At 43.4% G+C, this 24,058-nt stretch overlaps 1 long non-coding RNA gene across 1 annotated transcript; it reads left to right on the top strand.

Moving 5' to 3' along the window:
• The first annotated feature begins 10,695 nt into the window (after positions 1 to 10,695).
• On the top strand, positions 10,696 to 15,077 carry LOC310766991. Its single transcript, XR_014550566.1, has 2 exons — positions 10,696 to 11,055; positions 14,861 to 15,077. It is a non-coding gene; the product is annotated as an uncharacterized lncRNA (long non-coding RNA).
• Positions 15,078 to 24,058: the final 8,981 nt, after the last annotated feature.

The raw sequence follows: 24,058 nt of genomic DNA, 5'->3' as shown, positions 1-24,058 counted from the left end.
TATCTTTTCCTCTACAGCCGCTGCTTTTTCCTTTGCTTCCTCAGCTGTCTTTCGATTCGAAGTAGATTCTTGCAGCAGTTTTTCAACGGATTCTTTATTTGAATTCACCTTCTGCCCCAAGTTGCTGATGCTAGTAGTATTTTGGTCAATTTTAGTTGTTGCTTCAGTAACTTGTTTGCTTAATTTTTCCAAGGTTTCATAAATTTTACTTAATACTGAAGTAAATCCCTCTTCAGAAGCCATTCCTTTTGACCCAGCTTGTGCAGGATCTTCCCCTTGTGGTGCAGGAGGGCCGGATGCAGATGCTCTGCGCTGCTGCAATGCTGCACTGGTCTGCTGCAGTCTAACCTTGCCCGATCTTGTTGTTTTTTCCTGAGTCAAGTTCTTTTCCTGAGGCAGGTTTGCCATAACACTTTATCTGAGAATCAAGGTCAGTCCCACGGCCAAAGCTTGTTTTGCAGTGGAAATTTCCCTGGCTAGTTAGAAGTGGAAAATTCCCCAACTAGTTGTAGCAATTTCAGTGTTCCTCTAGGGGGACACAGTAACAGTCAATGATATTGCAATAAAGTATCTTTTCCAACTTTCCAAAGTCCCCCCTTCAACAAAATAAGCAACAGTTTCAAGTCCAAAGAAGCCCTTCAAAAAGTATCTCACTTGCAGAGTTAGCTGTCAAAAAGTTAAATTGTCCATAAATAGTGCGACTCTCAATACAGCAATTCTATTGATCCTGGCAATCCGTTCCCAAGGATTAAGTGGTGGTCTTTATTCCCTTTTCTCTCCTTCTTTTCTTTTCTTTTTTTTGCAGGCAAAAAATACTTTCCCCTCTTCCCTCCCCTCTCCTGCAATTCAGGGAGGGAATTCTTTTGATTTGACGTTAGGATTTAAGTCTTTTTAACGCAACTCTCCAGGTCTTAGCTTAGACAGTCTTTGCTTTGATCTGTATACAGAAAACGGAAGGCGGACTTCCTGTTTACGCCTTCCCGCTTCAGTGCCAAATTAATCCTTTTTTTTTCTTAATCCCCGATCTTTAAACTTGACCTACTCACGGGTAGTTGTTTAGTAGCCGAATTGTCACAGGAAAAAGGTCAGCGCTCTCCGGCAACAGCTGTGCGGCTTCACTCCACGGAAGAAGCAATTGACTCTCAGCACCGCGCCAGACTCCCCGTTTCGCTCCGGAGCCCCTCGCAGGGTTCCCTCGCAGATTGGGGGGGCGCTAAAGGTGCCCGCCGAGTCCCACGGTCACAGGCTTCACCCGCCTGTGATTTCGAAGGGGTCCCCGCTTCGCCGTAGCAGCAAGACCCGATTTCCACGGAGCTACTCCCTCAGAACTAGAGGGAACCCACCATTGCCGATGGCGCCGCCTCCGGAAGTCCCAGAAAAAAACTTTTAAAAGAGGACATGTTGGGACTCACTGGAAGGGCACATTTTAAGGGTTTTCCAGCCAATATTTCCATGTGTTTCTTTGCTGCAAGTTTTGTAATGTTAAATCTCTGCTGGGGTTCTCTCACCAAAGAGCACCTGTCCCAAACTTGGGTCTTGGCTTCCAGGATTCCAACATTTATTGTGTGTAGTGAAAATGTCACCACAGAGAAGACATCTCTAGGAAAAAAAAGATAAAGTGGCCTTCACGTGGCAAACATTAACATGTGCACAGTCTTGAAGCTGCTCAGCAAATTTATTTGTTTAGAATATATAAAGGCCAACCAATAGCAAGTTGTGTTAAGTTGTGGGTGAACATATCAGACGACACAGCGATTCTTCAAACAGCTCTTGTTTATTCAGAGGCCAGAACAGAACTGAATTGAAGGGTTCAGTCAGCCTGCTTATATAGAGCTCCAGTGCAACATAATTGTAACAACTTTCTAAAACTATCCAATCACTGAACGTCACTTTCAATCCCTTATTTGCATAACTATCTACAGTATCCCCCTGCTGGCCCAGGGTGAGAACTTCAGTACATAACAAGTTGACTGTGTGACCTATATCAAGAAATAAAATGCAGTTCCAGTCCCTGTCCTTGTCCCTGGAAATGATTATTTATCTTCTGCTTTTCTTGTATGTATGAATATATATATAATTATATGCAAGAAGTCTTTATTGATCTTTAGTTTTGATTTGTTGGGGAGAAATTATACAACAATGAATATTTGTCCTGAACTCATCCTAATTTGCTTATGTAAGTGGTTGCTTGTCATCCCATGATAATTTGTTCATTCCACACTTTTCTGCACATTTCCTTGTCACTTTCCTAACTCCAGGAAGTTGTTGTTTTTAAGTGAATTTGTTTCACCTGGTTGACACTGCACTTTAATTTACGTTAACTCTGCAAGTCTAAATTTCCAGTATATTCAAAATACTGACAGTCTGGAGGTGATACACAAATCCTCCAAGTCTACTTCCAGCAGTGGCTGACTATGCCTTCCAATTTTAAAAAATTGAGTACTGTTTAGCAATTATTTTAATCTCTCTCTCTCTCAAAATAGCTTTCAGAGTGCTAGTTGATTTTTTCAACAATAAACATTTTGACTGTTGCCTGTGCTAATTTCTTGTAATAAACACAAAAGTTAATGGTGCTCTGCCAAGGCAGGTTTTTGGTGTCCTCTGTAGTTTAATATTTTGTGTGCATTCTTGGCTACAAAATTTAAAAAAAGACAGCCAACCATAAATTGAACGTCATATTTCTTGGATATGGATTGAACCATGTAGCTACATTATTAAAAATTTACAACCTGTTTTACATCTTACATAAAACACACTTTCTACAAAGATGGCTGGAGGCAAAAAGCAAAGCTCATAGAAGCTTGTAAACGTATGATGAGGCTTTGGTTTCAGCATTGCATGAAAGGAATTGTTTGCCCACCGAAATAATAAAATCATGCTCCACAGAGCACAAGAAAATAAGTATTATTAGATATAATTTTTTACTTTGGCTAATTTAATTGTTCTTTTCTCTAATGATGACAACTTCCAGTTCTGAGAGGGGGCAACTTTGAAAGTAGCAATTTTTACTAAGAATTTAAAATTTGGAACCAGTTATTGATCCCATGGAATCATCCAGAGGGCATTCCAAGGACCATAGGATCTATAGGTCAATGGGACCGTCCCCTCTATGACTGAACTACAACTCCCATCGGCCCCAGCAAGCCTGGCCAATGGCAAGAGATGATGGGAGGTGTAGTCAAAGAACAACAGGAAAGCTGTGATGGCCTGGGATTCAGACTCGGATGCTGAACCTGAGGGATCCCAGCCTGCACAGGATTCCCCGCCTCCAGAACCAGCTGAGCCGGGGCTGGGGCATGAGCCTGAAGGGTCCTCACCTGTGCCGGATCCTCAGGAGCAGACATCAGCTTCCTCTGCTCTGGCTCCTGAGGTGATGGAGGACCCATTGCCTGCAGGTGCTCCACTCTCAGCCCCGTCAGAGGAAGCTGAGGTTGCCTCTGGGTCTGGTAACCCTCCTGCCTCTCCTGAGCTGCAGAGGCTCAGGGCAGAGAGGTGGAGGGAACTAAGTTCCCGCAGGAGGAGTGCTCACTTCCAGGCCAGGAGAGGCGAGTCACCAGAGGATCGGGGCAGCCCCATGCCTCGAAGCAGATAAAAGCCGACCAGCCCCAGTCCCAGATTGCGGGAGCAACATTGTTGGTTGCTAGTTCCTGCCTGAACCCTGTCCTGCTTTCCTGCCTGAGCTCCTGACCCACCCTGGCTCCCTGCTTGCAAGCCTGTTCCTGACTTCACCTGGCTCCCTGCCCTGCACCCAGCTTCAGCTACTACGGACTGCTTCCACGTTGCACCTTTGACCATGGACCAGACTTGGACCTTGCCTCTCAGGTAACCCATGGGACCAGCACAAAAGCCAAAGGTTCCCCTCACCTGCCGTATGCAGAGAAGGAGATTTGCAGGCAGAACAGGTGGTCGGCCCATGGAGACCTCCTGGTTGCATCCATGGAAGTTATCCCTTCTCCACACTCAGAGGAGGGGAGAAGAGATATGTTGGTGGCAGGTCATGTTAGGTTTGGGTTCCTTAGCCGTATCCCCTGAATACTAGGTGTGCTTTTTTGCTTGAAATCTTTTAAATAGATAAAAATACAAATTTCCTCACATCCCTCTGGGACTGAGAGAGAGGAAAATATGCCAACCCTGAAGCTTCTTTCCCAACCAGACAGCCAACAACCACCTGCACTTCCCACTTCTGTTATGGTTAACACAAGCATAGCAGAGCTCAGGGTTCGGCAGTTGTGCTACGTCATATTCTACCTTCCCCATCCTTACTTAATTGCTCTTCCTGTTAATTAATTTTTGCATGCCACTTGAGAGCAGGTACCTAACGAGCCTGAAACCACAGGGTATTACTTGCACAGCTCTTGCATTTTTACAGTTGCATGAGTGAAACGGATCAGTGTTTGATTAAGCAATTTTGAAGTTATTGTAATTTTATGTTGGGTTTTGGTAGGAAATTGGGCCTTTTAAATATGTTTTACCAGAAATCCTTTTTTTTTTTTACTGTGTGTTCATCATGATTTGTGCTCATGATAGTATTGGGGCAGTTATACGAAATCCTGCTTCCAATACTGTTTGGGCCTGCAGAAGTTTTGAGATGGACATACTGTTTATTTCCAGTTAGTGCTTGTCCTACAACCTCCATCTTTCTAAATCACGAATGTTCCACTTCATTTTTTTGTCCTGCTTTTGTTGCACTAGAGTGCAGGTGTTCTCTTTCAGATAGCATAATGCAAGAACACTGGGGAAGCATTGCAGAGGAACTAATAAAATGGAATGTTCTGTGGACAGTCCAGTATAAATCCACTAATCCACTGTTATTGTTTCAATGATATGTTGCAGAATACAGTGCACATGACACCTCCTCCCTCTGAAACTGGAGGGACCGTATATGAGGCAGAGGAAGGTTAATAATGAGGCTTTTACTGGTCAACGCTAAATCGAACTTATTCTTAAAATACGCAGATCAACTAAAAACTTGTTTTTAAAAATGAAGGATTCCAAGTCGGTATTTCACCAGAGGGCACTATCTTTCCAGTTTCCAGTACAAATCACAAGTACTAGAACAGATATTTTAACTTCACGGGAGCTTTTAAAGTCATCTATATATAGTCACAGGATTTTGAAATATTTTTAAGCTCTGAACTGACTAAACTCCCACTAATGCTGTATTGCTGTCTGTATAGGGAAATATTTTATACAGAATGTTTCATTTTAAAATGACATGACTCAAGTAAATATTGAGTATGATTGACATCAGCTACCTAATTCTAGATATCAACCCCCCCAACCTCCCATTCTTTTCTCTGCAGTTTGTACCCCACTCATATTTTTACACAAGTGTTAGGATAAGGTTCAGGTGGTGTAGTGGTATCCTGGAAAGGAGGCTGGAGCAAACTTTGAGGAGGGGTGTGTGCGGATCTAGGATTTGTGGGATGGTGCAGAAGGAAAGGAGAGCAGTGCTCCAGATTGCATCACACCTTGTAGAAGAAGAAGAGGAGTTTGGCTTTGATATCACGCTTTATCACTACCTGAAGGAATCTCAAAGCGGCTAACATTCTCCTTTCCCTTCCTCCCCCACAACAAACACTCTGTGAGGTGAGTGGGGCTGAGAGACTTCAGAAAAGTGTGACTGGCCCAAGATCACCCAGCAGCTGCATGCAGAGGAGCAGAGACGCGAACCCGGTTCCCCAGATTACGAGTCTACTGCTCTTAACCACTACACCACACTGGCTCTCAAGTGTGCACATGCACCTATCAGATCTTTCACTGATTGGCCACGTTGGAGAATGCAGGGATGGGAAATATGTGTTGTGCCCGAAGAGCCATCTGCTACCTGGTATTTGGCCAATAAAAGTGGGTGCACATGAGGCTCAAACACTTGCCTCTTGAGACAACGCAAGCTTATTGTTACGTCCGAATCAAGCTTACTTCTGTCTGCCCTAATTTTGTCCCTTCTGAATCCTAATTTGAAATTTCTTCTAGAGATTCAAAATCCACAACACTTTCAAGTAGACCCAATTTATGATTCGCATTTGCACTAACCCATATTATGTAATAAGGATAGTTCAATTTTTCTTCTTCTGCGTTTTCTGTATATTTTAAACTTTTTTAACCTCTTGTGAACAGAATGTGCATGCTCGGGTACCAAACCACCCGCATTCTTGTAGCATTTTAACTCTTTAACACAAAAAGCCCATCTTCATTGTGCTCGCGGTCAAACAGCACGTGGGCTAGAACTGCTTATGCAGCCTTAAGGTCATAAGGACTACGGCCCAGTTCACCTGTGAACAGGTGTATAAACACCCCAGCGCCTCTGGCTGCGTTCAGCAATTCGTAATACTGAATGAACTGCCATGCAAATCCATAATGGATTTTCTGTGGAAATTTGCTACTTGAGGCAGGGAAGCTGACATGAAAACGGAATTCTGTCTGAGGCTTCTGCGCTGCCCATGCCTCGATGGAACATCTGAAATGTTCAATGTTCAGGATTAATGAACTGCTTACCAGCTGTCATTTCCCTTTCGTGAGACTCTGGAGGACAGTTATCACACCCACAGCGGGAAGCTATTTATTGGAATAGTTATACTTGCCGCAGACACTTCTGCTCCAATAATCTACTCTGCTTTACAGGGCGCCTGAATGCTGTAGGATAAGAACTGATTACAGAATGAAGGGAGCAAGAATGTGGTGAAAAAATTCTCTGTAATTGAAATGTCACAGTATGTTAAGCAAGGGCAAAGCGAAGCAACTGTTTTATTCTTAGTGCTCATTTCTGAAGAAAAGGAAAATTGCTAGAATAATTTTTGTCCCGGTTGAAAACTAATTAAGTGTTTGATGCTGAGCTGGTTTTTAGGTGAATAATGGCAAGACATGATATCTGAATTGCTTGGATGTGTCTTCAAAATGCCACAGTATATGAACAGGGGAGGGTGTGGATGTTAAGCCAACAATTATAAGATGGCAACAGATTTGGGGAGGGGGAGGGGAAGGGGGAGAGACGGTGTTTATTCTGAGCCCCCTTCTTGTCTGTGGTGGCACCCCAAATCATAGCTGTCAACTTTTCCCTTTTTTAAGGGACATTCCCTTATTCCGAATAGGATTCCTCGCAAGAAAAGGGAAAAGTTGATAGCTATGCCCCAAATTTAGAATGCCTTTCCTAGGGAGCCCCATCTCTCATGTCTATATTGCATGCATTTCTGAGGCATTTCTTTGCCCACTCAATTTAGAGTGTAGAATTATTATTTTGATGGTGTGTGTGGAATTGTGTGTTATATTGTTTCTAGCTTTTTGACTAGCTGTATTTTGCTTTGTTTATATGTTGGTTTAAGACTGCATTGCTCTGCTCTGCTAATTTTATCCACACCTTTGTACATCACCTTGGATAAAGGATGGTTTAAATATATTATAAATAAACAAATAAGCTACCTGCTGCCAGACAGCAGGTATCACCAGTAACTGCCCATTTATTTCAGTGGTATTCTCTGAGTAAGGATGAGTGATTCAGGAGGGGAGTGTGGGGAGGAGGGTTACACAAAGGCTCAGCCCAGTGCCATTGTTCTGACTGAATTCATGCAACAAACTGCCTTAATTTTGTTTTTAGCCAGGAGAACCCATTGTGGAATGCTTATATCATGTGAAATCTGGACCTAAGAAACAGTTAATTAATGGGAATGCTAAAACGTTTGGCACTGTGACTGTTGCACAGTTTTACTCTTTCATTCCAGATTTTGGAAAGTCCAGGAAAACTTTAAGAATAGAGTTACATGATTACCTGGCCCTGCAAAAACATTCTTTCTCAATTCTGAATCCTGCTCTTTATTGCATATTTGTCCTTTTACATGGCTGCAGCATTCTCAGTGAAATTCTTACAGTCCATAGTGACCTAAACCTGCCAGATAAGCACTGCCTGGGGTGATGAAAAGCCCAAACTGAAATTTACAGTGCTTTCTGACTGATAAAGAACTGCGAGGAAGGTCAATATTGCTATTTTAAACAGACAGCTCTGAAGAATTATAGGCCTCTGATCCAGCAAAAATTTACTTGTGACAAAAGCAACTTTTGCTTAGAATGAACCATCGCCACGCTTTTTAAACATATGTGATTTTAGCTTCTAAAGGCTGCAGTGCAGTTTTTGGCTCAAAGCTGCATCAGAATGCATTTTTTAAAACTGTATATCTCAAGATAAAATTTGTTTCAAAATGCATACCTTAAGAGAAGATATGTTGTGAAACACATCATGGTTCAAGTGGCTTTCACTAGTCTTTTCTTAGTGCTCCTTGTTAAGTGTTCAACCTGATTAGATGACATTTAATGAACATTCATTCTGATTTATTAGCAGGTTGGTGAGATGGCCTTGTGTCAAAGTGAGCATTATCTCACATTTTCCAGTGTGTTTCTCCATCATTCTCCTTATAGCAAGAAGTCCCATCTTTTGGGGAAGTGGGTTTTTTTGCTTAAGACTTCCCAAGCAGCTTTAATTGAGAAACCTGGATTTGGCAGGATGTGATTGAATATCACCACAAAAAAGCTATAGTCTGTAAGCACCCCTTAGGCTAAGGGCTGAGGCAGTTCCCCCCCCATGCATTTTTTGAGGGTGTTGGAACTTTTCAGAGGGCATTCGGCTCCGCCTCCGGTCTCCTTGCAGGATCATGTGGTGTTGCGTGATGTTACATCAGGCTCCCTCAATCCTCTGGAGAAGCTGGTGCCTCTGAAGTGTCCTCAGTCTGACATTAGCTCTCAGGAATTCAATTAATCATGAAAGGGGTAAATGTGGATGGAGGACTAGGAATGCATACCCCCAATTTCCCCTTGTTAAGTTGTGGGTGAACATATCAGATGACACAGCGATTCTTCAGACAGCTCTTGTTTATTCACAGGCCAGAACAGAACTGAACTGAAGGGTTCAGGCAGCCTGCTTATATAGAGCTCCACTAGAACACAACAGTAACCATTTTCTGTAACTATCCAATCACTGAACGTCACTTTCAATCCCTTATTTGCATATGTGGACCTGAGTGAAAACTATCTACAGTATCCCCCTGCTGGCCCAGGGTGAGAACTTCAGTACATAACACCCCTGCATGCTGGGTAAGTCCCACATTCCCTAACCGTCCACATGCAAGCCCTAAAATCTGAAGAGGGCTTCTGATCATGTTCAGTTAATTGCAGTTAGATGCTTCCTCATGGTTGGGAACCCTGCAGTGTCAGCTGAACATGATTAGAAGTTCCCTTCAGACATCTGTGGTAGATGGCATATCTGGTGTGTAGGGGACAGGGCGAGGATGTGTCCAGTTCTTTACGCACATTTAAGCTCCATGTGATCAGCCTGCACAGATGAATAGGGTTGTTGTGCATGTTAAAGGCGACAGTGTTTTTATGAATATGTTTGAAAACTGGATCATAGAATGTGCACCTTTCCTTTCACCTATTTAGGTTGTTTATATTTTTCTTAGAAGTCAACGGTACTCTCAAGAATGGATTAATAACACCAGACAGACAATGCAGTTTTATTCCCCCTGAGCTTAAGGTGTCAGAGATTAGACATTCTATCAAGTGCGACAGATTCTGATTGATTGGCTCTCTACTTCCCCCCACTTCTTTTGCTGCTCAAGGGCAGCTGAATGAACAAGACCAAGCAAGGATGAGTGACTTTTAGATGTGCGAAAAGGGCATTTCCTCCTTGTCTCATGGCTACCGGCAGGAGTCCGAGAACCAGATACGGTACAGCTAACGAAAAGCACTGGAAGGCAGGGACAGCCTTTAATAATGCTCACTTTCTTGTCACATGATATGTAGCACTACTGGGAAATAATTGACACTTCCTTGTAATTAAACCCTACTCCTGTGGGGCATGAAACATCCCGTTTTTGTTTCTTTCAATATCTTTCAATAAAAGGCTTAAATAGTTAGCTTGGATCTGAACAGGCTTGTTATTCCTTTGAAAGACTGAGGTTAATATTCATTCTATTGTACTCATTTCGGATTTGGGTATTCTGCACCGACTAGAGAATTCATTCTTAATTTGAAGCTATTTCAGCACTATGAAATATTTCTCGGCCTGCTACAAAGGCACGGAAATGGAGGAGATTGGTTCTGCGGCTTCTGTGTCTATTTTAATCAGACAGAGCAAATGCATTTGGAATAATGGCTAACTTTGACTCCAGCTAGGAAAAGACTTGACAGTATAAATATTTTTAAACTATTTCAATTATTTCCCAGTAATGTTACTAAGATTTTTCAGGCTGAAATCCTAAAGAGACATATTGAACAAAGTGGAACTTGCTTCTGAGTAAGCAGTGTTTAAGATTCACTGTTAGAGTTAGAAAAAAAATTCCGATAAATATTATTTGGACTGTTCTTTTGTATGAAACTTAGGAGAAATAACTGATAATCTGTTATAGAGTTTGTCTTCTTCTCATAGCTGTCAACGTTTCCCTTTTTTAAAGGGAAATTCCCTTATTCCGAATAGGATACCTCGCAAGAAAAGGGAAAAGTTGACAGCTATGCTTCTTCTTCTTCTAAACCCAGTTATACAAATTCTAGACCATTTGTTTCCTTTTTTAAAAGCCTCTGTATGTTGAGCCTATGAGTATTTCTTAGTTCTTAACAGATATACCGTAATTCCTCCATTAATTTAACCGAGTTATCTGCTGCTCTATAAGTGGTCATTGAGAACAATAATTGCAAAGGAGGCAGCTGGATGCAAGAGGAGGAGGCGGTGAACGGTGGCAGAGAAGCCCAGATCAGCTGAGGTGACCAGATCATCTCGCCTCATGGGCAGGCCGGCTAGAGTTTCTGGTCCTGACTCACCTCAGACTCATGACCCAGCCCTGATTTTTTTCTGACTTTTATCCTTTCTGTGATTCAGCTGCTTTTTCCCTCAATTGTTTCTTTATCTTTTCCAAATCTTGGCTCTGATTCCAAAGCTCAGAATCACCCAGCGTTAGCTTTGCCTGATATCCTACATCTAGGGTGCGCCCTTTTCCAGTCTGAGGGCCACATTTCCTTCCGAGAAACCTTCTAGGGGCCACATGCAAGAAGTGGGTGGGATCAGGAGCAAAAGTAGGTGGAGAAACAAATATTTGTTTTACTTTCTTTTTTTTTAAAAAAAATAATCTTTATTACTTTTAAGACTTACAAAAAAAGAAAAAAGAAGAAAAAAGGCAAGAGAAAAAGACAAAATAGAGCAGAAAAGAAAAAAAGAAAAAACAATACAATACAATATATAAACAATACAAAACACAACCTTAACACACAAAACAAAACAAAACAAAACAAAACAAAACAAAACGACAATTTAAAAACATATACCATTTCATTACTCTATCTTTCATTCCCTTATTTCATCGACCTCCTCTCACCTCCCTTTTTGTATTCCACTTCTGTTACTTGTTTCAGCAATTCCTTTCCATCTTTCTCCGTTTTTATCATTATGAATATCTTAACATATTTTAAGCCTTATTTTCCATTAATACTAAAGTACTTATTTATACTTAACTCCTTATAACATTTCTGCTAAAGCCATAGTTTCATTCCAACAATTTTCTAACACTCATTAATTTTACAATATTTCTATATATAAACTTTAAACTTTCCCAATCTTCTTCCACCATCTCTTCTCCCTGGTCTCGGATTCTGCCAGTCATTTCCGTCAATTCCATATAGTTCATCAACCTGGAGATCTTCTGTCCGAGGCTCTTAACTCTTTTCCACCAGGGAGAAGAGATGGTGGAAATGTTTGTTTTACTTTCTTACAGTAGGCTACTTTTCTACACATGCATAGAAAGATATATTCCAACCAGGCAAAAAAACATCGGGTGCAAAGCAGGGCTAGCGAAGGCTGCAGCCCTGGGAGAAGGGGCGGGGTGGCCTATAGGCCTGAGGCCCAGTCAGAAAGTCTGGGGGTGGGGGCTGCATTTGGCCCAGAGGCCTGAGGGGTGCCCATTCTTATTCCATAATTTTTGCAGGCTGAAAATGATAGTACTTGCCTATAGCAGGTGATTTATGTTTTTGATTTTAGCTCCCTGTGTGATTTTAAATAAAACATTTCCTATCACTGGTGAAAAAGAAAACAGCTTTCTAATTGATGGGAGCTGCTGCTGCATGCTGTGTACTGACATAATATGGCATTTTACTCTTCAAACAGCTCCAGAAATGCTGAGATTTTTTTTTTTTTAAATTCTAACTTTCTTTGGTAATTATTTATGCAGTCTACAGGCCTAAATGAAACTTCCGGCTTGTACTCATTGGGTTATCAAAATCTGAAAACACATAGCGTGGGTTTTAACTTTTAGTTAAAATCTGGGATCTTACGGTCCCAGGTAATCCACAAGCAATCTCCGGTTGGAGCTATCGCACATACTTCTCTAGTCAGAGAAAGATGGAGATACTGTTCTTCTAGACAGTGAAGTATTATCTCTCTCTGATCTTGCTGCCTTTGTAAAAGTATACATTTAAAACTCAAATACTTGTTGGAGTCAAATATACATCAGTTTTCCCATTCTTATGTAATGTATGCAAGGGACAGCTGGAGCAGAGTGTGCCACACTACCTGGTATGAACAGGGTCGGTGTCAGGAGTAGCCATTGCAGGGCACCTGTTGAAAGCCACACATCTGCAGGGGGCCCATTGCCCATCCCTGAGGTCTCCTGATCTCGGAGCGCCTCCTCTTGCTGCCTGTTCACTCTGAGCATCCAGGAATAATAAGAGGGAGTAGAAATGGAGACCCCTCCTCTGCTTCCTTCTGGAGAGTTCTGTGGCCTGGGCCCAGAGGGAGAGGTTGAACACATGGGCAGTGGTGCCTCAGAGAAGGGACCCTACGAAAGCCTCCTCACTCAGGGATCTCAAGACCTGCAGCCAGCAGTTGATATGAAGGCAAGACACCCAAAGGCTCTGGCAAACCAGAAAAGCCAGCACATCATCACAGCCATCCCCCTCCTCCACTCCATGGTCTCGGCTATTGTCTCAGCAAGATGCAATATTGTTGAGAGAGCAGTAAAGAAGAATGGAGACGTGAAGAATAATAATAATAATAATAATAATAATAATAATAATAATTTATTTATACCCCACCCACTTGGCTGAGTTTCCCCAGCCACTCTGGGTAGCTCCCAATTGAGTGTTAAGAACAATACAGCATTAAATATTAAAAACTTCTCTAAACAGGGCTGCCTTCAAATGTCTTTTAAAAATATGATAGCTGCTTATTTCCTTGACATCTGGTGGGAGGGCGTTCCACAGGGCGGGCGCCATTACCCAGAAGGCTCTCTGGTTCCCTGTAACCTTACTTCTTGCAATGAGGGAACCGCCAGAAGGCCCTCGGCGCTGGATCTCAGGGTCCGGGCTGAATGATGGGGGTGGAGATGCTCCTTCAGGTATACAGGACCAAGGTCATTTAGGGCTTTAAAGGTCAGCACCAACACCTTGAATTGTGCTCAGAAACGTACTGGGAGCCAATGCAGATCTCTCAGGACTGGTGTTATATGGTCCCGGCGGCCACTCCCAGTCACCAGTCTAGCTGCTGCATTCTGGATTAATTACAGTTTCCGGGTCACCTTCAAAAGTAGCCCCACATAGAGTACATTGTAGTAGTCCAAGCGGGAGATAACTAGAGCATGCACCACTCTGGCAAGACAGTCCATAGGCAGGTAGGGTCTCAGCCTGCGTACCAGATGGAGCTGGTAGACAACTGCCCTGGACACAGATTTGACCTGCGCCTCCATGGACAGCTGTGAGTCCAAAATGACTCCCAGGCTGCGCACCAGGTACTTCAGGGGCATAGTTACCCCATTCAGGACTAGGGAGTCCCCCACACCACCCGCCCCCTGTCCCCCCAAAACAGTACTTCTGTCCTGTCAGGATTCAACCTCAATCTGTTAGCTGCCATCCATCCTCCAACCGCCTCCAGACACTCACACATGTCTTACTATCTGATAATGTGCAGGAATGGCCCACTCTGTGAAGTGCAGCTGCAGCTGCATGCTGCCTACAGGGAAACATTGAGCTGTCTGCAAATATAATAATGTCATTGGATTGTGCTAGTAGTTGCTGCTAGAGGCTACTGGCGAGACATCCCCATGCAAATCTGAAGTGTAAAAAGCACAGATTCCAGAAGGCTCCTGTCTAATAACCCAGATTTACCTATACAGAAGCAATCTCTCTCACTTAGGGTCTTGACAGGATACAGTGACGAGAGCGAAAGTGTCCCAGTGCTTACTCATTCATGTTGATGGAGAAAGTGGCATTCTCCCTGCCTTCTTGGTAGACGATCACTTTGCAAAAGCATTTGAGCAAAACATTCCCTCTGTGCCTCGCGTCCAGTTGTTCAGAGTAATTCTATGACAAGCAGTTTTCACTGCAGAAAGATACCTCTCCAAACCCCCTGCCGCTTGCAATCTCCACAAGTGCTTGGCTTGTTTGTATGCTTAAATAGCTTGACTCCCAAGCACAAATTAAGGACTCATTTCAATGAGATGAATGCAAAAAAACTGGCTATGTTCCCAAAGGATGACGAGGCGCATCCTCAGAATCAGATGATAAAACTGTTCTGGACTACAGTTGTACCTCCGCTTACGTATCCCTCCATTTGTGTAAACTTTGGGATATGTAAGCGGCAAACCTGGAAGTATATTTCTGGGGTTTTGCCACACGTGCAGAAGCACTCTACTGACCCATTTCCCCCCTTTGTAATCCAGCCAAGTGACTTTAAGTTAATGCCAATCAGCAACCCTGACTTCAAGCTCCTCTTTCTGCAGCGGCAGCTGTGTGGAGTTCCTCATGACAAACTCAGTAGTTTGTTGATCCCAGGGAGTTTGAAATCAGCACCGATCAGCTGCTAGGCACTGACTTCAAACTCTGTTCTGCTCAGCTTTCAGCTCGGCTCAGCTGTGCTATGGAGCTTCCAAAAGCGATGGCTTGGAAATGTGAGTGAGAAGGAGGAATGCATCTCTTCAGCTACTCCCAAGACTGACAAGGAATGAAATTGGGTGTGGAGCCAGAAGTCATATGTAAAAGGGAAGAGCTGTACTGTTTTACTCAAAGAAACATGTTAATACCAGAAATATAAATAAAACATGATGTTGCTGCGGTTAGGCTGTATGCCTGAGTCCCTTCTATTTCCTGGATCCAGCAAGGATCCAATTGTTGGAATAGCCAGCCAGCTTCTTGGTAATGTCCTATGTATGGGTTGTTAAGGTAACAAAGGAGGTGGCTTTGTGCCAGAGATCAATTGGTTGGCCTCCCTCCCTCAATCAGCTGGTAGTTAGAAGGGCAAAAGGCAGAGTGGAGGTGTTTGTGAGCTAGAAGCTGGCTGCAGGCTGAAGCCTGTGAGGGAAAGACGTGCTGGATTTCTGTGCCTGTAACCCATGGAATCTTGCATTGCTTGAAAATCGGGGTGGTATGAAAAAAATCGTAAGCAAAAATTGGAGAGAGGTATCGAGTGTGTCACAGTCCAAGCTCTATGCTTCTCCAATGATTCAAATACATGCAGACTAGCAGGATTTGATCATTTATTTCTTAATTGTTTTTGTCTAACCAGTCTCAAAGACATTGGCTGCGTAACATTGCAAAAGCCACAACCATAAAACAAGGAATAAAACGAGAAATGCGCATTTTTAAAAAGTGCTCTGAATGAATTCCTGTGCCTAAAACATAGCCAGATATACAGGAAAAGCCAGCTGAATCTGAATAGAGACATGTTAACAATTGTTAGCTCCGTTCCATTAATTCATACGCCTGCCATTGCAGCCTGGTCCAAATCTGCAGGGTTTTGAACACATCTGAAAGATGCTGATGCCTGGCCTTTGGAGGGTCTCCAGGGGAAGGGGAGCCATCAGAGAGCTCTCGAGGGCACCACTTTACATATTCTTGACATCCTATCTCAGCACAGGCAAATGTATTATTAAAAGGCAGCTCTGGGTCAACCTAAGATAATGCAATGTGTCAAAAGGAATGAAGGGGTCCCTTAGGGGTGCTTCTTCCAAGCCTTTGTAGGTCAAAAGTAGCACATGGAAGTGTACCCAGAGGGAAAACAGGAAGCCAATGCAGACTCTAACGGACTGGTGTAATGTCGTCTTGTGATTCTGCTGTCAAGAGAGAGGCTGCCACTTTCTGCATCTCCTGAAGCTGCAAAATAGCACTGGTTGAATAACTGGATGTCACTGAACAAGTGAGGAAACTAATAAACATTTGTGAAAACATCCGAGAGGGAGCGAGCTCATTGTTGAAACAATAAGCTCTTTTTTTTTTTTTTTTTACAGAACAAAACTGGATTTCTGCAGTTCATCCTTCTGAGGGTTCGGCTTTTCACAACACCCACCAAGGAAAAGGACCACGAAGGCACACAACCACGTAGAAATCATTTGCTGTCCTGTGAGACAAATTACACAAACCTTTGTTGCTTTTGAACAACTGTGTCAGACATGCTTGGATACCATAGCAACCACCAGCATGTTTGAAGTACGCCAGTAAATTCCATCAGTCTTTTGGTGCCAAAATAGCAGCTGCTACTGTCTTACTGCGAAGACACATCACACGCATTCAGTTTTGTTTTTATCCTACAGAAACTAAATCTGCTGATTAGAAAAAATACACTACTGAAGAAAAATATTTGTTTCAGCTACATATTCTTTATGTAGGGAACATTTCTATTCCTTGGTCGAGAGGGATTCGCACTTTTATAGTAGTCATCCAACTGAAAAGTTGTAGGAATTCATTATGTGGCCTTCATTATGAACCAGAACCCTGTCATGTTAGCACATTGAACAACTGACTATTAAAAAGAGATGAAGAAATCCATTGAACAGGCCTTCACTGTGCTAACCAAATAAGTCATAATCAGAGAGTAGACCCGAAGAAGAAGAAGAAGAAGAAGAAGAAGAAGAAGAAGAAGAAGAAGAAGAAGAGGAGGAGTTTGGATTTGATATCCCGCCTTTCACTCCCCTTCAGGAGTCTCAAAGCGGCTAACATTCTCCTTTTCCCTTCCTCCCCCACAACAAACACTCTGTGAGGTGAGTGGGGCTGAGAGACTTCAGAGAAGTGTGACTAGCCCAAGGTCACCCAGCAGCTGCATGTGGAGGAGCGGAGACGCGAACCCGGTTCACCAGATTACAAGTCCACCGCTCTTAACCACTACACCACACTGGCTCCCCATTAACTCGAGGGACTTATGTACCTTGATTTCAGTGGATCTATTCTAAGTGTGACCGGGATATCATTGCATTTCCAAAACACGGAATAATAAAGACTTTCTAGAAGGATTCTTAGCTTACTTACTTGTGAATTTAGGAGGCTTACAGACTCATGCTCTGACTTCCTCAAAGGTTATTCTTGTGGTTAGGAATTGGACAGGTAGACAAGACTAATTAACATTATTTTGTGCCTCAAAACCATACAATATGGCTGACTTGGTAAGGAAGCAGGGGTAAGAAGTGGTCTGATAACAGATATTGTGACTTTTAAGAGATAATTTAACTATGCAAGCACAATGGGCATTGTGCATTTCTGTCTCATTAGTACATGCTTTAACATTTATTCAATTGTTTCTGGAGAGTGTAGATTGCAGGTGCCTGCTATATCTTAACAGGATAGCTGCTCCACAAAACAGGGGCAGCTACACTAAAAGCCCTGCTCTGAGTTATTGTGGTGTGGGCTTCTGAGACCTTTGGAACTTGCTGGAGAAACTCTTCTGCAGACTGCAGCAAACTACAGGGCGTATAAGGGGTTTGGTGGTCTCTCAAGTAACCTGTATAGGGTATTATAAGTTAGTACCAACATCTTGAACTTGGCCTGGTTGCAGGTTGGCAGATCCTGAAAACAGAGTGTTATACGCTGGCGGTAGTTTCTCCACACAAACAACACAACTGCCATGTGCTGCAACAGCTGCAGCCTCCAGACTAACCCCAAGGGTCATCCCATATGCAGCACATTGTAGTAATCCAACTGTGAGGTTACAACTGTGGTCAAATCATTCTGAACTAGGAACGGTTGTAGCTATCTTAGCAACCAAAGTTGGTGAAAGGCACTCCTAGACCCGCCAAGTGTCCCTATTTTCCAGGGACATCCCTGATTTAGAGCAGCCGTTCCGGTTTCTGATTTGATCTTGGAATGTCCCACTTTTCCTTAGGATATCCCTATTTTCATTGGAGAAATGTTGGAGGGTGTGCACTCCTAGCCACAGAAGGCATCTTCACCTCCACTGACAGAGCTGGAAACAGGGGCACCCCAAACCACGCGCCTGCTCCTTCCTCATTGCTTTGGAGCAGAAGTTCTCAACCTGTGGGTCCCCAGATGTTGTTGGACTACAACTCCCATCATCCCAGATCTCTGGCCTTGCTAGCTAGGGGTGATGGGAGTTGTAGTTCAACAACATCTGGGGACCCACAGGTTGAGAAAGGCTGCTCTGGAGTCTCATGGAAGTCTTTTAGGCCACAAAACTCCTGTGGTTTTATTTTGTGCTTTCTTTGTGCTGTTTTGTTAAATGCTAACAGTGTGGGCAGAATTTTCTTGAGAGAAGCATTAACATAATAGTAGGCATAAGCACTTGCAGTACATAGCTCAGAATTAGCATATCTTGAGTTGGAAGCATTTGTCATTTTTATCTCTTTCTGCCATGCTATGCTTACCTACTGAAAACAGATTGTCCCGTGCAACCCTGATGAATGAAGCAGCACACTTGTAAACGGATATATTTATATTGCTTGACGACGACGATGAAAATCTATCTTTGCCACACTAATGGAGCCGGATAAGATTAAATCTAAGGTGATACGCTTAATATCAGTTCTGCAGAGCTGGTGGCATAAGGTTTGGGTTTTCATTTATCTGGTGGAGAAAACCAACACATGACAACTTCTCAATCTATATATTGAGATCCGAAATGCGAGTGGAACTGTTAGCTATGTTGGCATGATGACACATAAGAAGACAGGAAGAGCCAGTGGCCAATCTAGTCTTGCATCCTGCTCTCACAGTGGCCAACCAGAGGCCTGTGGGAAACCTGCAAGCAGGACTCAAGCAGAAGAACACTCTCCCCTTTCTGTGGCTTCAAGCAACTGGTATTCAGACACATTACGACCTCCAACTGCGGAGGCAGAGCATAGCTAGGAGCTGTTGATAGCCTTAACCTCCATGAATTGGTCCAATTATCATTTAAAGCAGGGGTAGGCAACCTAAGGCCTGGGGGCCAGATGCGGCCCAACCACCTTCTCAATCCGGCCTGCGGATGGTCTGGGAATTAGCATGTTTTTACATGAGTAGAATGTGTCCTTTTATTTAAAATGCATCTCTGGGTTATTTGTGGGGCATAGGAATTCGTTCATTTCCCCCCCTTCAAAATATAGTCCGGCCCACCACATGGTTTAAGGGACGGTGGACCGGCCCACGGCTGGAAAAGGTTGCTGATCCCTGTTTTAAAGCCATCCAAGTTGGAGGCCATCACTCCCTCCTGTGAGAGTGAGTTCTGTAGTTTAACTATGCACTGCATGAAGAAGTACTTTCTTTTATCTGCCCGGAATTTCCCAGCATTTAGCTTTGTTGCATGACACTGTAATGCAATATCTGTTCCACTAGTGCAGTTCAACTGAAGGAGCAGCCAAATCAGGATGGAGATATGAGTGGGATGTGGGCGAGACAGGAAATGAGCAGGCATAGGTCAAATCTTATACTCTGAGCGGATTGGCTCTTCCTGTGTCTGGTTGGCATAGAGGTGCCACCACGACATCTTTGTGACATCTTCTCTACAACATCATAACATTTCCCCAAATCACTACTCCACCCTGTGATTGGTGGGCACCCATGGTGTTGCCACTGATGGGGGGGGCGTTGACTGCCACCTTAGCTCCTCTGTGTGCTTTTTGGAGCAGTGCATCCCTGCCCCCACCATTCTGGGATGGGTGAATGTAGGTCATGGTGGAAACTGAGCCAGCATAGCGCCAGCTTATCTACTGCTGGCGTAATTGGTAAGTATAGGGTTGCTCTGTTAAAATCCACATCTAGCTTTCGAATCATGTGGGCATAGAACACAGTTCCTGCTGTTACTTCCTGCTGTGCTACACTGATATGCATCTAACCTCTGGAGCTATTCTATCTACCATGATGGAAAGCTTTGTCAAGTGCAAGGGTGTTAAAAGAAGTGCTTACAAAGGATAGCGCTTCCAAATTAACAAATAAATGCTCTCAGACAAAACTGCTGAACATTTGCAACTCCTATTGATTTGAAGTGCTCTGTTACCAAAGACAGAAAGAAAGAAAGAAAGAAAGAAAGAAAGAAAGAGAGCAAGCCATTGGTGGAGTAATATTACCCAGAATTCAAATGAATCAAGCCCAAATGTGAATGGATTTATAAAAGAAGGGCATAATCAATCCAATGTTGAACACTTTAAAACCCTATTGTTTTCAGAGTAAGGACATTAAGCATTACTTTATTTAAATAAATGGGCTTTAAATATACTTAGCTTTGGTAGGACTGTGGCCACAATTTAGAGTGAAAAACTAATATTGGTCTTGAAACCATTCAGTGTTCTGAAGCTTGCCTAGAGAAGACGTTATCTATTTTTGCATGCCACCCCAAACTCTGAGCGGTGTGAGATTCCAGGGGTTGCAAGCGCTTTAGCCGGGGGTCTGTATTTCCTTTTGGGAATGAGGCACAGCAGAGACTGTGACCGTGTCCATGTTCGAAGGAAATGCTCACAAAGCCTGGAAGATGCTCTGGAAGCGCCTGCTCTGCCACCAGTGCCTCACTCTCTAGACCAGGGGTCAGCAAACTTTTTCAGCGGGGGACCGGTCCACTGTCCCTCAGACCTTGTGGGGGGCCGGACTATATTTTTTTGCAGAGATGCATTTTAAATAAAAGGACACATTCTACTCATGTAAAAACACGCTGATTCCCAGACCATCTGCCGGCTCGATTTACAAGGAGATTGGGCCGGATCCGGTCCCTGGGTCTTAGTTTACCTACCCATGCTCAGTCTAGACCCAATGGAAAGTCAGGTGCTGAAGGTGCAACAAGCCCTCAGCCAACTTTGAGCAGGATTGCCTTTGGCCCAACCCTGCTTGTGAGCATTCTGGGAGGGACTTTTTCCTATGCAGGATCCTTCCCTCAAGTGTTTGCTGCATGCTATTCAACCACCTCATAATTCTACCATCTTACTGTGCAAATGTAAACCTGGCCTGTGACATGAGCAGTTGTGCTGTTCCTAAGGGAATGGGGGAGGGGGAATCCCATAATAAATATAGGCAGTCATGGGAGTCTCCTTGGGCAAGTGCTCTGTGGGAAAACTACAGAAGAAGAGGAAGTGAACATTTGCTGATTTGCATGTACAAGAGATTGAAACAGATGCTGCTTTCTAATAGAGGCATTACAGAACATTCAGACTGAATATTTGTAAGCACATTACTTTTGTAGTGTGGGCCTGGGGGGGCCGATTCACTGCTACCAGAATTGTTTGTAGCGACTTTTAATGGGATGCAAGGAGATGGGTTTCTTCCAGCAAAAGTACCAGTTGGATCTTGGCTCTGAAAAAAGGATTTCATTTGTCTAATCTGTTGGGGGAAAAGCAGTTGCTGACGATCCAGAGCTGTTCCAAAAGTGCAGGTGCAAAGGAGGTTTTGCTTTGTTTACAGAGGAGAAACAGCAGCAATATAGGAAAAGTAATCTGCATTGGTGAGTGGGTGGGCGCCTTTGGGATGACTGTACCTCAGAAAGTCTTATTTTTTTGGGGGGGGGTGAAGATTGCATTTGCTGCAAGTTGAACTTTTAAATTGACAAATAAGCCATCTGAATAACTAGCAAACCTCAAAACAATTTTAATGACTACTTCTGTTTTGTTTGTGTCAGAGTCTTTGTTGATCAAAATATTAACTTATAAGACCCTTATTTGCTAGGGCTTCAGCAAATTGTGATAGCTTCAAAGGAGCCAGTTAAGCATAATTGTTCAGCTCAACATCATAAACTGGAACCAAAATCTCTGTGATCACACTGAACCATGAGATACAAATGTGCACAAAAACCACTATAAAGGGTTGTTATGTTGTGGTGTAAATACTATGGTTTCCTTTTTCTTTGCAAAGCAGTGGGGGCTGGTCTTTCCTGCTTAGGTTAAGTGCAGTCTCATCGTGACAATTTGCTATGATACATTAGCACATATTAGCCCTATTCCTATATGATGCACAAAAAAGCTGTCACATGTGGAAATCGCAGTGGGACTGTGCAAAGGATCCTGCTTGACTGTTGTGCCCACCTCTCACACAGTTTATGGGTTGAGCATGGAGCCACTGCAAAGAGGTACTCATGTGCAATTAGCTGAAGTGTGGAGCAATTATGCACATTCAGCTACTCAAGTGTAGAATCATAGAATTGTACAACTGGAAGGAATCCCATGGATAATCTAGTCCAACCCTTCAGCGGTTGCATCAGTGGGGGATAGCTGGATCTGTAATGCAAGGGAGTTCCACAGAAGGGGTGCCACCATTGAGAAGGCCCTGCTGTGTGTAGTGGCTATCAGTGACAGTACCACAAGCAAGTAGGGCCTCTTCCACAAATCTGAAAACCTGGGTTGGTTGATACTCAGGAAGATACTCCCTCAAATCCTTGGGGCCTAAACCACTCAGGGCTTGGTCTGCTATATAGAGATGGTTCTGTTAAGAAGGTTTGATATGTGAGACAGAAAGTGCCCTTCTGTGGTTACTTTGCCCTTTTCCCATTCCTCCCTGCCCGGGGGCTGGTGCTGCATGAAGCAATAGGGCAACAGAGTGACTCCAAAAGTAATCATTTGGAAAAGCTCTAGAGCTGTATGTTAGCACAAGACCATTCTGAAGTGATTTGTGTGCACCAGAATCCAAGGTCAAGGCCACAGTGGTATTCAGCCCTGTTTGCTCACCTTTCACGAAAACAGGGGAACTATTTCTAGCCTTTGATTAATGAGAACAGCTTGCATTGACTTCCGTATCCTGATAGCATTAATGACCTGCAATCTTTCAGAGTAGTGCTCTTTAAGCTATGTTGAATTGCCAACCAATATTCTTTGTTTGCTTATTCTCTGCAAGGCCACGGGACACAGTGATGGAAACCTGGCAACGCCTACGAGCCATCTGACATCGCTCCCCCTCTCTGCTCACTGCACATATGCAGTTCAGCTGTGCCAAAGTTCAGAAGTAGTTTGGCTTTAATTTGGGAGGGATCGCTGTTTGGCCTTTACGGAAACTGAGCATCTGAAAAGAAACATCCCCCTTGAAAGAGCCGGAAGGGGAAGAAACTCTTGGAAAGAAAAATAAAGCTGAAAAGATGTAGAACCTAGCGAATTTCCTAAAAATATATCATGGTTCTATAAGATTTCAGGATAACGCTGCTTCTTAGTGGTGGGTAGTTGTCATTCATGAGGAGTTCAAAACACAGTTATAAACATCCACTTCACTATTTTCAAGTTGTATTCAAGTCTGTCGCTTCAAAGCCCTTGGCAGGCTTTGAACACAAGATATGCTGCAGCACTTTTCGGAGATTTCCATGTTCAGCTAGTCCATTCCATGTCCTTGTCCCCTGACTGCATTGTTATTAGAACAGCTAGCACTGTAAGTGTAGGCTGGCTGTGGAAGAACGCTGTACTGATACAGCAAACTCTACTTTCTTCCAAGAAAGGAGAAGTAATGTTACTCTTATGGGTATTATGGACTAGGCCACTGGGCTCGATTCCTAAGTCCCCCACACTCCAGAGGCCTACTTTGACAGGGGGATGGGATCACCCACTTCTTGGGGGCCCATGGCAACTATTAATAGTCTAACTCTTTCATAACACTCTAAACTAAAGACAGAAAAGGTCCTTACTGCTACAAGAAATAACAGGTTTAGCTACAGCCCATCCATATTTAATTTTCAGTTAGTTACATTTTTCTGTGCTGGATTGCCCTTTACAGGCATGGGTTGTTCGTTTACTCCACTACAGCGGGATAAGCAGGGGAAGAAAAAGAGGCCATCTTGATTTGTGCTTCACCTCTCACAGTCATTTTAATCTCACATTTCCTTCAAGTGTTTGACTCAGTTGTACATTCTTTTTCTTCTCCTGAGTTTTACTGC

The sequence above is a fragment of the Podarcis filfolensis genome, assembly GCF_964270895.1.
Source record: "Podarcis filfolensis genome assembly, chromosome: 1".
NCBI classification, from domain to species: domain Eukaryota; kingdom Metazoa; phylum Chordata; class Lepidosauria; order Squamata; family Lacertidae; genus Podarcis; species Podarcis filfolensis.
The sequence above is the reverse complement of the archived record's forward strand: the minus strand, read 5'-3'. Positions and strand labels throughout refer to the sequence as shown.